Below are 13,516 nucleotides of genomic sequence, written 5' to 3'. Positions count from 1 at the left end.
TGGAAAAGTGGATGACATTTTTTTAATTGGCCATGTCGTTGAAAAAATATTCTTGATATGACTTGAAGTAACAATCAGATTTTCAAGATGACCATACTGGATATCAAATCTGCATAATTTTTTTATTCTGGAGTAACAATAACAAGAGTCAAGATGGCTGTTGTCGTAATCATAATGGATCAGCACCACTGTCATTTAGGACCAAGAGACATCACAAGTCTTCTGTTGAAAACCCAATTCCACTTTTTATTCATAAGTAGCTATAATTTTTTTTGTCAACATAGCTGCCATGGTGGCCATATTGGATACCGGATTGGCGCCATTTTTAATTTAGGACCATCTTGATTTTAAAAGTCTTTAAAAAACCCTATGTTGATATGACTATCCATTCTGGTGCAGTAGTTGTAGGATTTTCAAGATGACTAATGTGGTGACCATATTGGATGTCTGAGCATTTTCATTCAGGACCAACTAGACCTTGGGATAAATTAAGTGTACAATTTCATGGCAATTCTAAAAGCAGTTCAGAAGGAGTAGCAAATAGAACACTTGTACTAACAGATAGAGAGAATTCTGACAATGGACAACAGAGAACATAATAGTCCAGGCTTGGCCAATATGGGTATGTGAGAAAGCTGCCTGTAGCTTCTCGTGGGTTGGTGGTTCTTTCCAGGGTTTTCACAGATTCCTCCACCACCATTTATACTGCCTGCCATGTATAGACTATCCTGTGCTGAAAAATGGCATTAAACCAAATAACAATAACATCATAGTAGTCAACTGACCATCCCAAAACTTGTGATCTATGACCAGTAAAGCTCAACACAATAGTCAGAAGTAGTCACTAGTTCATGGCAATATGCCTGTACAAGTCTCATTCCTTCAAAACCATTTAGCTATGCAGGTTTCTTTCTTTCCTCAACTTTCAGAGTACATTTACCTGCACATTACAAACAACCTTGAAGACCCAGATAAGCAGACTCAGTATACAAGATCAGATTATGATAATAATAGCAAAATTTGTGATGGCAGATCTGACTGCACACTTGTACGAAATGGGTGCTCATCATTTTGTCCAAAGTTTTGATTAGGGGGTAAGAGTGATACACTTGCTGTCTAACCTTACCAGTTCAAATCAAGCAAAGGTAACTAATATCTTGTGTTTAAGTGTACACATTTCCTCAAGTATGAAAAGGCGTTTGTTGAAATTACTGTTCAAGTGTACACACTTCCTGAACTATGAAGAAAATGGGATTAAAATTACTGTCTTTGTATCCTGTATTTACCTATATATAAATTATATCCCACTGCATGCAGCACCGACAAAGATCTCCTGTCATCTTGTTATAATCAAAACAGGAACAATGATATAGACCCTGGACAGCGAATCCTGGCTGACAATGTCTGGAGACCAGTGTGTGGTATACATCAGCAGATATGGTAAATTAAAGTGAGCAGTTTTTTAACAGTTCCTGTATATGACTTTACATCTGACTACAGGTTGAGACCAACTGCAAACAACACAGACCTTGGTCTACCATTGCATGTGCTGGCAGATCAGAGTCTATATAGTTTGTTTTACTCATTACTCCAAACAAACTGCACAGATCCATATTGCATTTTGACTTAACTTGTATGCAAGTAATATAAAGAATTTTCTTGTCCACGCTTGTTATTCTTTTACTTCTGACAGTCTGTATTATCTCTGTTTAGTAATAAACATTTCTGTTGTTGTTGTTGAGGGTTTAACACCATTTTTCAGCACACGATAGGCTATTCATGGCGGCCAGTATTAATGTGGAGGAAGAACCCGGGAAAACCCCGGAAAGAACCACCGACCCACGAGAAGCTACTGGCAAGCTTTCTCACATACCCACATTGGCTGAATCCGAGACGCGAACCCACGCAGACAGAGGTGAGATGGCAGTGATCCGTAACGGAGAGCGCTTTAGACCACTCGGGGCCCCACAGACATTTCTGATGATGATGATACAAAGACATGTACATACATCAATTTTTGCTGATTAGCTGTATTAGTGCAGTATAACAAATGTGCCAACAGCCCCAACTGGGCTGTCCTATTTCAACTTTATTCCACACCGTAAGTAATTATTGATCAGATACCTCCATTCCCTCACAGCTTGGTAGTTGGTGTGATGAGCAGAAACAAAGCCATTTTTCTAACAGGTCAAAAGAGTTTCAGCTATTTTTTTTGTAGGATGTGCTTAACACAAATACTCTATCTGGGGCTTTACACTCCTTAAGCCTAAGGTCAAGAACCCACGATTTTGACCTTTGGACCCGACTATAGTTACCTTGCAAAAGTTCAGCGGATTCAGTCTCAGACGAATCACAATGGGTATATTCAACAATGTTGGTGAAGATGTAGACAGAAGTTAGATATGACACAGTGGGATATAACAGAAAAATATATTTACCATTGTAGATAAAGTATGTTCAAAAAAATATCTACTATATTAAATGCCTGGTTTAACTTCAATGAAATATTGGGACTCAAGAGTCATTGGACCAAACCTTGCATACATTTGTTTCAGAAGTCTGGGGCCCAGGGATCAAGAACAAAACTTTCAGCCCCTTTGGAGATATTATCAGTGCCTGTGGATATATCTTTCTTTATGTAGTCCTTGTCAGCCCTTTAATTCAGAAATTTTTTGTATTTACATCCATTTAATGCTCATATGTGACACTTGTGCAGAATATTACATAAATTATGCAGATTTGATGAAGATATGCAGGAAATGCATTCATTGTGCTTATTACAGATGCAGAAATCAAACCAAGGTAAACATCAGCAACAAAAGACTGAAGTCTTTTCCATCTGTTCCAGTCATCATTGGACTTTAATTTAGTTTCACTGTCAAACTGCTGATATAACTCTACCCAAGTATGAAACAACATGTGTTGGCAATATTTTCATCTACTCAACTCCACTGTATGACAGACTGTCAATGACTGTATCTCTCTGTACAAGTACTGGAGAAGGCTGCATTCAATACATTTCCTTGTCATAATCAGCTCACACTGCTACAAGCTATGTGCAAACTGGTATATAATGTGCTTGCATAACTAGATCTGTCCTCTGCATAATTTCACGATTTGAATAAACCAGCTACAATGCATTATGCACTGACAGATGTCATATATCACTGGCAGGTGTGCAATGTTCTACTACCCTAGGAATTAAGGTTCTGTGCAATTGACACAATTCGTATCAACCATCAGCACAAATTCCTAGAAATCTGAATATCCTGGATTAGACAACTTAGGGGTCAAATGACTCCTAATATGGAATTACTTGTAGGAGTTCTCTGCAAAGTTTTGAAGGTAAAATTAAAGACAATGAATGTATGGAAGGACAGATGGACCATAAGACAGGTCTCATGATAGCAATACTCTATTGTGAAATCATAAAAGCCAGTTGGAGATTTGCTCATCATTCAACTGCAAAGTCTTGTGTTATTAAATGTCATTTGTGTGTTATTTTTCCTAGATCGGATTAAAATCAAGATCTCTGGCATAACTGGAGACCTGATGGTCACCATTATGGGTCATGTCCTGTCGAGATTCTTATTCACCAATCAAATTGCTTCCACATTTTCAAAAGTGAAAACTTCATTTTAGAACATATTCTTTCTAATTATAAATCCTTCTAACACAGAACTGAATGCTTGCTCTCATAAGTGACTAAAAATATGAGGACTGGGAATTCCAATGTTTGGTGGAACAAATGAACCATTATTGGTGCCTTTCAGATATAATAACAATAAGCAGATTTTATTTTAATAATACCGGTTGCTAAATGCCACTGAAAATTATGTTTTATAGACATGACATTATTGCACTGTAAATGTGATAACTAAGTTAGAACTTGATTTGTAACAGCTGAGGGATTAAACCCTTGTACAAGTAGTCTAAGCTTTGTGGAGAAAAAAGGGAAATAATCTGAGATTTGTGTGCACAAGAAAAATGAATATTTTTGATGATGTTTATTCCAGAAATGGAGGAAGTGTGATGCAATGGCCCCAATGTCAAAAAGAAATCATCCAGAAAAGAAAAAAAAGAGAGAGAGAGAGAGAGAGAGAGTTGCAAATACCCTTTGTCTCTTAACTTGTTTATTCAACAAATTCAAACATGTATCGATATCACAGGCACTCACACTGTGGATTATTAACTATTACAATAAATATAACTTTTCTCAGTGTTATATGCTTTACATCAATTACTGATGCATCTGACTATTGCATAAGTTTCCACAATTTCTATGTCCATAAAAGTAACCATGTCCACTGCTAAAGTCATGGTTGTTTTAGTTGACAATAATTCAAAGTATATAATATTGATAAAGTGAATATTTTTATTGCAGAAATTAATAAATCCACAACCTGAGCACTTGTGATCATTATCAGCCTTTCCTGTTGTGAACCTGTTGTACAGGGATTTAAATTCCTCATGCTCAAGTAATCATTCCCCTCTAGTTTATTATCTGGAAATTTAAGTCTACACTTTCTCCTCGCTGTACACTAATATGGAAATAAATGCAGTGGTGTTTTGCTTAAGATTTGATCTTTACATTTTCTATCAATGTTAAATGAGCATGTTCCCTTTGTGCCCAAACCCAAACCTATAGACATTTCCATCAGCCGATGAAATTGATATCCATGGGCTTCTCTGGCAAGGGGGTACACTCTATTTAGTAAGCTTTTGATGTGCTCAATTCAGTTTAAAATCAACAACAAAAAGCTTTTCTCTTTATTTTCTTGTCATTTTTACGCACCATAATGGACCTATGGAGGTAATTTTCTTGTGACAAAGATGGAGAAGAAAAAAAAGATCAATGGTGAAAGGGTGCATCTTAGAATGAACTCTGTTCTTAGAACTGTTAATAATAATAATAAATAATAATGTAGTGTCATCATGGCTTCTGCAAACACTGCGAGTGCATATATAACAAAGGCTCTTATGATCCTAGGGACCTGTTACAATTCAGAGATTGCAATTCAATGTTAGTATTGAAGTCTTTAAGCTAGCTCTCATGTCTTGTCCATGACTTTTTAATGGCCTTCAATTGATTCTCATCACTGTGATCTTTTGAGTGCTACAGATTAGTACACTGTGGTTCCATTCATTTTTCAATTTGGAAGTCTTTAGCCTCTAAGGTTGGAAATTTAAAGCCTGGACAGCCAATCACTGTGCATAACTTCCTGTCATGACATAAAAGCATATTCCTCTGTGAAAACATTAATTTACTGGTATGTACTTAAGATCTTACTCTCTCTAATCTTTCTCTTGCAATAACTTCAAATAGGAAGGAAGACTTGTGTAATCTTTCTCTTGTAATAACCTTCAAATAGGAAGAAGAATCGTGTCATCTTTCCCTTGTAATAATCTTCAAATAGGAAGGAAGACTTGTGTAATTTTTTTCTTGTAATAACCTTCAAATAGGAAGAAGAATTGTGTAATCTTTCTCTTGTAATAACCTTCAACTGGGAAGGAAGAATTGTGTAATCATTTTCTTGTAATAACCTTCAACTAGGAAGGAAGACCTGTGTAATTTACAGATTAAGTTTATTAAGTTCTACTTCAAATTTGGACAATAAATGCATGCAATGAAGCTCGGCCATGGAAGACTCTTTATGAACTTCATTGGAAATACAAAGTGCTCATCACAAATAACATTCTTGAAAATAGAGACTTGAATTTATAGTGAAATTTCAAATAAAGGTATATTCTTGGATTGTATTATTGTGATTCAACAAAAGAATGTTGGCACATCACTATGACAGAGACAACCACAGGTACATCAACACTTGCAATGTTGGATTTATTTTGGATTAACACTAAAGTTTATTCAGAACTTTATTAGGACTTTGTTAGAAATTCTATGATTATTTGGCATTTATTTCACAATACTGTAAGTTCTTATTACATTTTTCACTTTGTATTTTAACGTATATAAAAAAAAAAATTTATTTATTGAATTTTATTAAACTTGTTGATCGCTCCACTGGCCTTGTGGTTAGAGCGTCCGCCTTGGATGCGGAAAGTCTTGGGTTTGATCCCCGGTCGAGTCATACCAAAGCCTTACAAAATGGTACTAACAGCTACCTCACTTGGCACTCAGCATTAAGAGGTTAGTATTAGGACTGGTCGGCCTGGTGTCAGGATAATGTGACTGGGTAGGACACCATGCTACATGTATGCGGCATGATGCCCCAGTGCTAGACATCACTATAAACTGTCACACTGCAGACATCGTAGCGATACAGCTGAAAATTTATTAAAGCTACGTCAAAAATACAAATCTCACAAACACACACACACACACATTAAACTTGTGGGTTCTCACTTGTTTCTATTACTTAAAGAAAACAGATTCATACTATTACAAGGTCACCTTCCTGCTGAAGAAGGGGTGGCCTTGTAACCGGTGAGACCACTGTAAAGTGGTCCATCACTATAATGTTCTGAAAGGGACATGTAAGAGGACTGTGATATAGGCAAAGTCATCTTATACTTCGTTATATTTGAGTGAAAAGTGTAATTCTACCAGTATAATGGAAACCATGATCATATGTGTGTTATACCAGGGACCATGTTACACTGAGATGCCTTGTAGTGATGGATCACTGTATTTCAATTTAAATGTGATGAAAAGTGTTGGGCTTATTTTGGGCAAAGTTTTTCAATTAAAAAATATTGCATCAATTTTGTTGAAGGGAAAGGCTTGTTATCTAAGAAATACTGTACATGAAATAAAACATGTCAACAGCAATTGATGAATATACATACCATCAATGGCAAAGTTCTTGAAAACATCATGGCCTGGGATATTAGCTCTCTGCAAGAAGCAAAAAGGATTGATTACATGTGCTACCAAATCTGAGAATTATTCTATAAAAAAAAGTATATTTCCATTTGCAACAAGATTAAAAAGCATTCAGTAAACTAGAAATGTGTTCAACCGAAGTGACTAAAAACTGACCCAATCACAAAACTTAATCCAGGTGTGATGGACAGATTCATGGATGGATGGAAAAGGTAACAAATAGTTATAATACAGTAAGGTTTAAGAAACAAAGATACTGTATAAGCACCCCTACACTAAAAAGCTCACCTACTACCTTCTATGAAATATTTCAAGGCACTTGATTAAGTTTTTATTAAAATGCTTTATTACAGGATTAAACAATCATGGTTGGGTATTTATGAATGTGTACATTTTACTGAATCACTTGCAATGTAAATAAAGTCAGAAGGTCTTTATGTTAACTTTGTGAGTGATTAGGTAACAATTTACACATTGAAAAATATCCAAACATGATCTATTAATCCATATAATTAGAATTTACTTGATTTAAGTCATCAGCAAAGCGTTCAGTTTGATGTCGTTCCAAGTTTTCTTTCATTAGCCTCATCACTACCACATAATACATAGCCCCATCTTTGCGAGCCAAGAGTCGTTGATTCTTTTTATAGTAATATCAGGTAGAATGTTAGAGCGGGTCATGCCAGTGATTGAAGGAGCTTGTTATGGTCATTTTTTAAAAATATTTGTTGTTTTCAGGCTATTCCTTTTTTTCCCCAACATTACACCTGCATATAGCATCCATTGTTCGTGCTTTCTATGTATTCTGATGTTTCTAGAGCAAACTCATGTCTATTATTGAGATTCCTTGCTCGTAATCAGACCCTGACCTTTAATAACTGCTGGTGGAACATATTGTTGAAGCAAAATGCAATAATTTCTTGCTTGTAAAGCCTGCCATATGCTTTCTTTGGCAAAAGGGACGAGTGTTGGAGTGCAGCAAGGTCTGTGCAATTACATTCTTTTAACTTCAAACAAGCGATTTTAATCTGGGGGTTGTACATTTTTATTGGAAATCACAGGGGTGGGGTGTTGTTGTTGTTGTAGGGTTTAACGCTATTTTTCAGCACAAGATAGGCTATACATGGTGGCCAGTATAATTGGTGGAGGAAGAACCCTGGAAAACCCAGGGAAGAACCACCAACCCACGAGCAGCTACTGGCAGGCTTTCTCACGTACCAAGGTTAGCTGAGCCTGAGACTCGAACTCACGCAGACAGAGGTGAGATGGCAGTGATCCGTAACGGTGAGCACTTTTAGACCACTCGGCCACTCAGGGCCCCCAGGGGTGGGGTAGGTTTCTTGTTTGTTATAATGGTGTAAAGCACTGGTATAGACAAAATTTCACAAAACCTGACCTGGAAAAAACAGGGAACCAAAGTAGTCAACAGAATTTACAGCTTATTCTTTTTATACTCAGATTAAGCTTTTTTTTGCCACTTATACAAGTAATAATTATGCTTAGACCTCTCTGGGGGTTGATATAGATGAACTGACAACAAAGCTCAGGTTCACATATAAAATAATATCCCTTTCTTCAGGTACCTGTGTAACCCTATCGTTAAGAACCACGTGTACCCCATTGATGTTTCCTAAAATTTTCACAGCTTTAGTATTGGGAGTCTCAAACTAAAAATGAGCTTAAAAGTCTGAACTGATATTTAATGATGATCTGGTATTTACCACATTCATTTTACTCCATTCACAGTTCATAATGCATATTTGTACATGGTCTTATGCAGAAATTTCCATAGCATTGTTAGTTTCAGGCTTTTAAACAGAATGTCTTTAACAACACTAAATATAATGCTCCTATTCAACACAAATGATCAATATGTGAAACTTTCATTTTTTTTCTCCCATCATTATAAACAGCATATAGGAAGAGCTCAACAATGATATCGATCCAGAACATATCATCAACTGGTAATAATCATTTAAATAGGATCAAATTGTGGTGTCTCTTTAATTCAAGGCAGAATTAGACCAGTTCTCGATTTAAACTTTCTGATGATAATGTATAATACAGTTGAGGGAACATGTATATAAGGATGACATTAACTAAAAGTAAACCAAGAGCCCAGTGTGTTTATTAGGTCAAATATGATCAGCTGGTGCAACAGTTGATAATTGCTGTGCTCTTAAATGGTAACAGTTTGCATCGCAAATGCTACCATGCCCGAATGGGATTGAGTCAATATATGGTTGCTTTTCCCTGTTACATTATCTACAACTCTTTCATGTTTCAATGTGTACCATATATGAACAATCCAATTTTGTGAGAAACTCAAAGATAGACAACATACAAAAAAATGCATTTTACAATCACAAAAAACTGCTCCTGGTGCAACTTATGATCATAAGACAAACAAAAATAACCATTTGAAGAACTAATAACACTTACCAGAAATGTTCAACTTGACTTCAATAATTTCACAATATTTATTGTCACATGAATTTGTTCTCCAATAATATTGATGCTAAAGTTATTTCATGTGCATGTCATTATTCACATCGTAATTAAGTCACAATAATTTGTAAATTTTTGCAGCAAATATATTATAATTCTCCCTTTTCATAACAAATCTGTAAAATAAACACCCAAATACATCAACTATATACAAATAATCCCATACATTCACTTGTCTTTTTCTCCAGTACACACAACCTGCTGATATGCCAGTCGAGGTCTTTTTGCGGCTGTGGCAAATATTTCTTTAGCCTTCTTTTTTTTTCACCACTGACTTTTTTGGCTCAATGTGCGATTGTTTCTTTTCCTTCTCAATGAGAGCCTTTTTTCCTTTCAAGCTGGTGCTTGTATTGGCGACATGCGGTGCGAATATTCTGACCGAGGGCTACATCTGTTCTCTCATGCAAGAAATCTTTCTTCTTATAGTAATTAAGTACACTTTTTCCAGATGCCTTCTGAGCTTCACTTTTTCTGTATGCAGCTTCTTTTGTAGGTGCTGTTGTAAACTCTTCCAACCGTGATTACCGTAGTTCAAATCTTTCTTGCCAAGGTCACAAAATGCCAGTCCTCTAGCGTTCAGTTTTCTTATAAAATGACCAACTAAATTTCTGTCAACTTTTTGCTCCAACCATTCCCATTCCCATACATTTTTTAAACCTCTGTCTAAACTTTTCGTCTCTCAACAACTCAGGATGTCATGTTTTGCAAGCATGCTTCTTCTTTCCATTGCCATCAGTTTCCATTACACGAAGATTCATTGGATGAATTTAAACCTTTGACCAATCAAAACTCTTTACGAGAGTTGTATGCTAACTAATATATGGAACAAATAATTTACAAGGGTCGTTGCGGAATGGGACCAGACAGATCATTTTTAAAAAACCAGATCAGAGATGATATTTAAAAAAAGGACTATATGAAGAAAAATCTGATTTAAGTCAGGAGAAAAGCGGAATTCTTTTCATTGTCAGTTTCTGTAGTCAGCCTTGATGATGCTCTAGTATTCAGCCAAGCAACCAGCCTCAGTAGTCTCAGTAACTGATATGATAGCACTCTGCAGTAGTGAAACTGCACAACAGCTGTAGTAGCTAAAAGGGGTAACTCATTAACCCCTGAAGATTTTCTCCTGACATATGAGTAGGAAACAGATTTTGGGGGCTGCTTCCAAGTGATTTCCGGTTTCACGTGATGGTTAATTGTGTTAGAATCGTCGTTTTTCATAGACTATTTTGTGCATGTGCAGAAGAGTAAAAGTTGGAAGTTCCTGTTTATGTTTTTGGCTTATTGGACCCATAATTTTTGTGTCATGGCTACATTTTACTTGAAATCTTGAACTTATCCAACTTTTTGCATAGGTTCACCTGTCTATGTGCAGTTTAGAATGGTCCGCCTTAGAACTGAGGCAAAAAAGTCTAAAATTCAGACACAAAATCTGATTCTGATGACTGAATTTTTGGTGTAAAAAAAGTGGGTCTCAAAACATGTTTTTCCCCTCTGTATTTTGTAATGTGAGTATAAATTCCAGATTATTTGGTATCCTTGTAGTGCTAAGCCTAATTTTCTGTAATACCACCCATTTTGGTGTATCTCAAATAACCTTGATGCTTCCAAGTTCAGAAGTAGGGTACTACCTTCTGACACAAATGTGGCACCAAGGGTTAATAAGTTTTTAAAAAAACTGCTGGTTCCAGGAACAGAATTTTGTACACATTTTAGATATCCTCTCATTCAATCTGAAGCGACCTCACCAAACTTCACACAGATGAACCTTAGCCCAACTTTGGGATTTGGAAAAAAAGGGAACAAGCTGCCAAAAAAAATCTCGAGTCCAATAAAATTAGGGGGAATAAAAGACCAAATTTCATCCATTTGATCATGTACAAGCCTATATCCAATCCAAACAACTTCTTTCACATTTAAGCAATTGTCAACACATAAGTCAATCCAAACTGGATGTCCCTGAATTAAATTGGGGAATAATATATTTTAAAAAATCTTGTCTAACCCCATCTTAAGTGAAAACAAAAATAAGCAATATATGGCAGCAAGTTATTAGTACAGTCTGTGCTGATATCTATGCATGGCAGCAAGTTATTAGTAGAGAATGTGACTATTAAGTCAGAATGGCAACAGGTAATTAGTACAGTATGTTCTGATATCCAAGTATGACTGGCAACAAGCTATTAGCAAAGCACCTATTTATGAATAGCAGCAAATTATTAGCAGTGTGTGCAGAAATCTAAGTACATGGCAGCAAATTAGTACAGAATATTCTGATATCCAAGTATGTATGAAAACAAGTTAATAGTACAGCATTCTGTGACATCTTTGTATAAAAGGTATCAAGTTTATTACTTTAGCATGTGCAGACATCTAAGTATATATGATAAACAATAATGACACAATGACATCAATTTGGTGTAGTGGTAATATCCCTTGCAAGAAAATTCAACCTTCCACTAATCACAACAAGAAATAAACTAACTATAAGAGGTAATTAACCCTTTGTGCTGTGCTAGTTTTTTTTACCCCTAAAAGTGCCTATAGCTGTGTAATAAATCATGGTACAGGTTGCAAGTGATGTTTTTATTCATTATATATGACCACCAAAATATGTTAATGCCCGTTTCTAGAATCATGGCTTTCTTTCAGAATGGTTATATACAGATAGTGAATTAACATCCAAAGTTTCATCATTTTGTAATCACAATAATACATGTACTTCAATTAATGATTTCATTAATTGCTCCGAAACGGAATTTTTATGTACTGTATTCCTATTAGGGGTGAGGATTATTACAAAAAAAGGCAATGATCTGTGGCTCTGTTAAAATATTCAGGACATTTTCTACATCATAGTGGTGATATAATAAGAGTCTCATTTCCACTTTATTACTGCAGAGGATAGTTAATGTGTTTAATCCATTTGTCTTGAATGATGGTAGCTTAACATTCCTTAACTAAGATTAAGCTCCAACATGTGTATCACATGAATGTCCACAGATCATGATTACCTGATAAAGGTAATGCAAATCAAAACTTCTGCATAAGTTTAGAATAATCATGAATTTCACAAGACAACTATATTCACAGCAAATTTCAGTTAAATTACATGTATTTACCCTGTGACAAGTCCATGCTTAATGATAACCCCACCTCTAATTTTCACATAAATTTGGCAAGGAATTAAAAATTCTTTGATAATTAAGCACCATCCACTACTTCTTGAAAAAGTTATTAGGCTTGAACCCTGGGTATTAACAAGACAGATATGAATTAACGCCACACTGGAGTAAAGTATCTATTGATGAGAACCTTATGTTGATACAACTTTCTGTCCAGAAGGAGTTGCCATAACAAGCTTTTCAAGATTGCTACTGTGGTGGAAATAGTGGATGTCCGATAGCACCTTTTTCATTTTGGACCAACTAGACATCATAAAAACTTTTAGAGGCAACCCCATGTTATGATGACCATCCATTAAGGAGGAGTAGCAATAAAAAGATTTTGAAGATCATTTTGGTGGCCATATTGGATGTCCAAGTGGACCATTATCATTTAAGATCAAGTAGACATCATAAAAAGTCTTCTGGTGAAACCCTAATTTGATATGACCATCCATTCAGGATGGGTAGCAACAACAAGATTTTCAAAATGGTTGCCACAGCAGCAATCTTTGCTGTCAGATTGGTACATTTTCATTTAAGATCAACTAGATACCATAAGAAGTCTACCAGTGAAAACATCTTGTTTGTTTGACTCTCAGTTCAGGAGTAGCAATAAAAAGGTTTTCAAGATGGCTGCTGTGCTTGCCATATTGGCTGTCAGATCATCCAAAGTTTCATTTAGTACCAAACATCATAAGAAGCCTTTCAGTGAAAATCTCATGTCGATACAATCTTCCATTCAGGAGTAAGGATACTCTGTTAGAGCGTTATTTAAATCAGAATTTTTTTAAAGATGTCCCCTTAGTTGTATAAGCATTAACCTGTTTCTAAGCTTGAGTCTGTGCCTTATCTATGTGTGCATATTGTTCTGTGACGAGATCTTTTGTTCACAGTTGGCTGTCTGAAGGGATATATATTCACATAAGCAAGCTTGACCTGCTTAACAAGACTGGAAACAGTTCTTTATTTTTCTGTACAATTTTCCACAGCTCAT

The 13,516-nt window shown here is 35.8% G+C and overlaps 1 protein-coding gene across 6 annotated transcripts in view; it reads right to left on the bottom strand.

Annotated features, from left to right (window-relative positions):
* LOC149785237 (uncharacterized) overlaps positions 1-13,516 on the bottom strand; it is a 226,185-nt gene that overhangs the window by 37,767 nt on the left and 174,902 nt on the right. For all 6 annotated transcript variants that reach the window (XM_089979066.1, XM_089979072.1, XM_089979070.1 and 3 more), the window contains one exon: positions 6,811-6,859. The gene's annotated coding sequence lies outside the window, so the exon portion shown is untranslated. The remainder of the gene's footprint in view (positions 1-6,810; positions 6,860-13,516) is intronic.

Source organism: Sinohyriopsis cumingii, chromosome 13 (assembly GCF_028554795.1).
Source record: "Sinohyriopsis cumingii isolate HCF-2022 chromosome 13, ASM2855479v2, whole genome shotgun sequence".
NCBI classification, from domain to species: Eukaryota; Metazoa; Mollusca; class Bivalvia; order Unionida; family Unionidae; genus Sinohyriopsis; species Sinohyriopsis cumingii.
The sequence above is the reverse complement of the archived record's forward strand: the minus strand, read 5'-3'. Positions and strand labels throughout refer to the sequence as shown.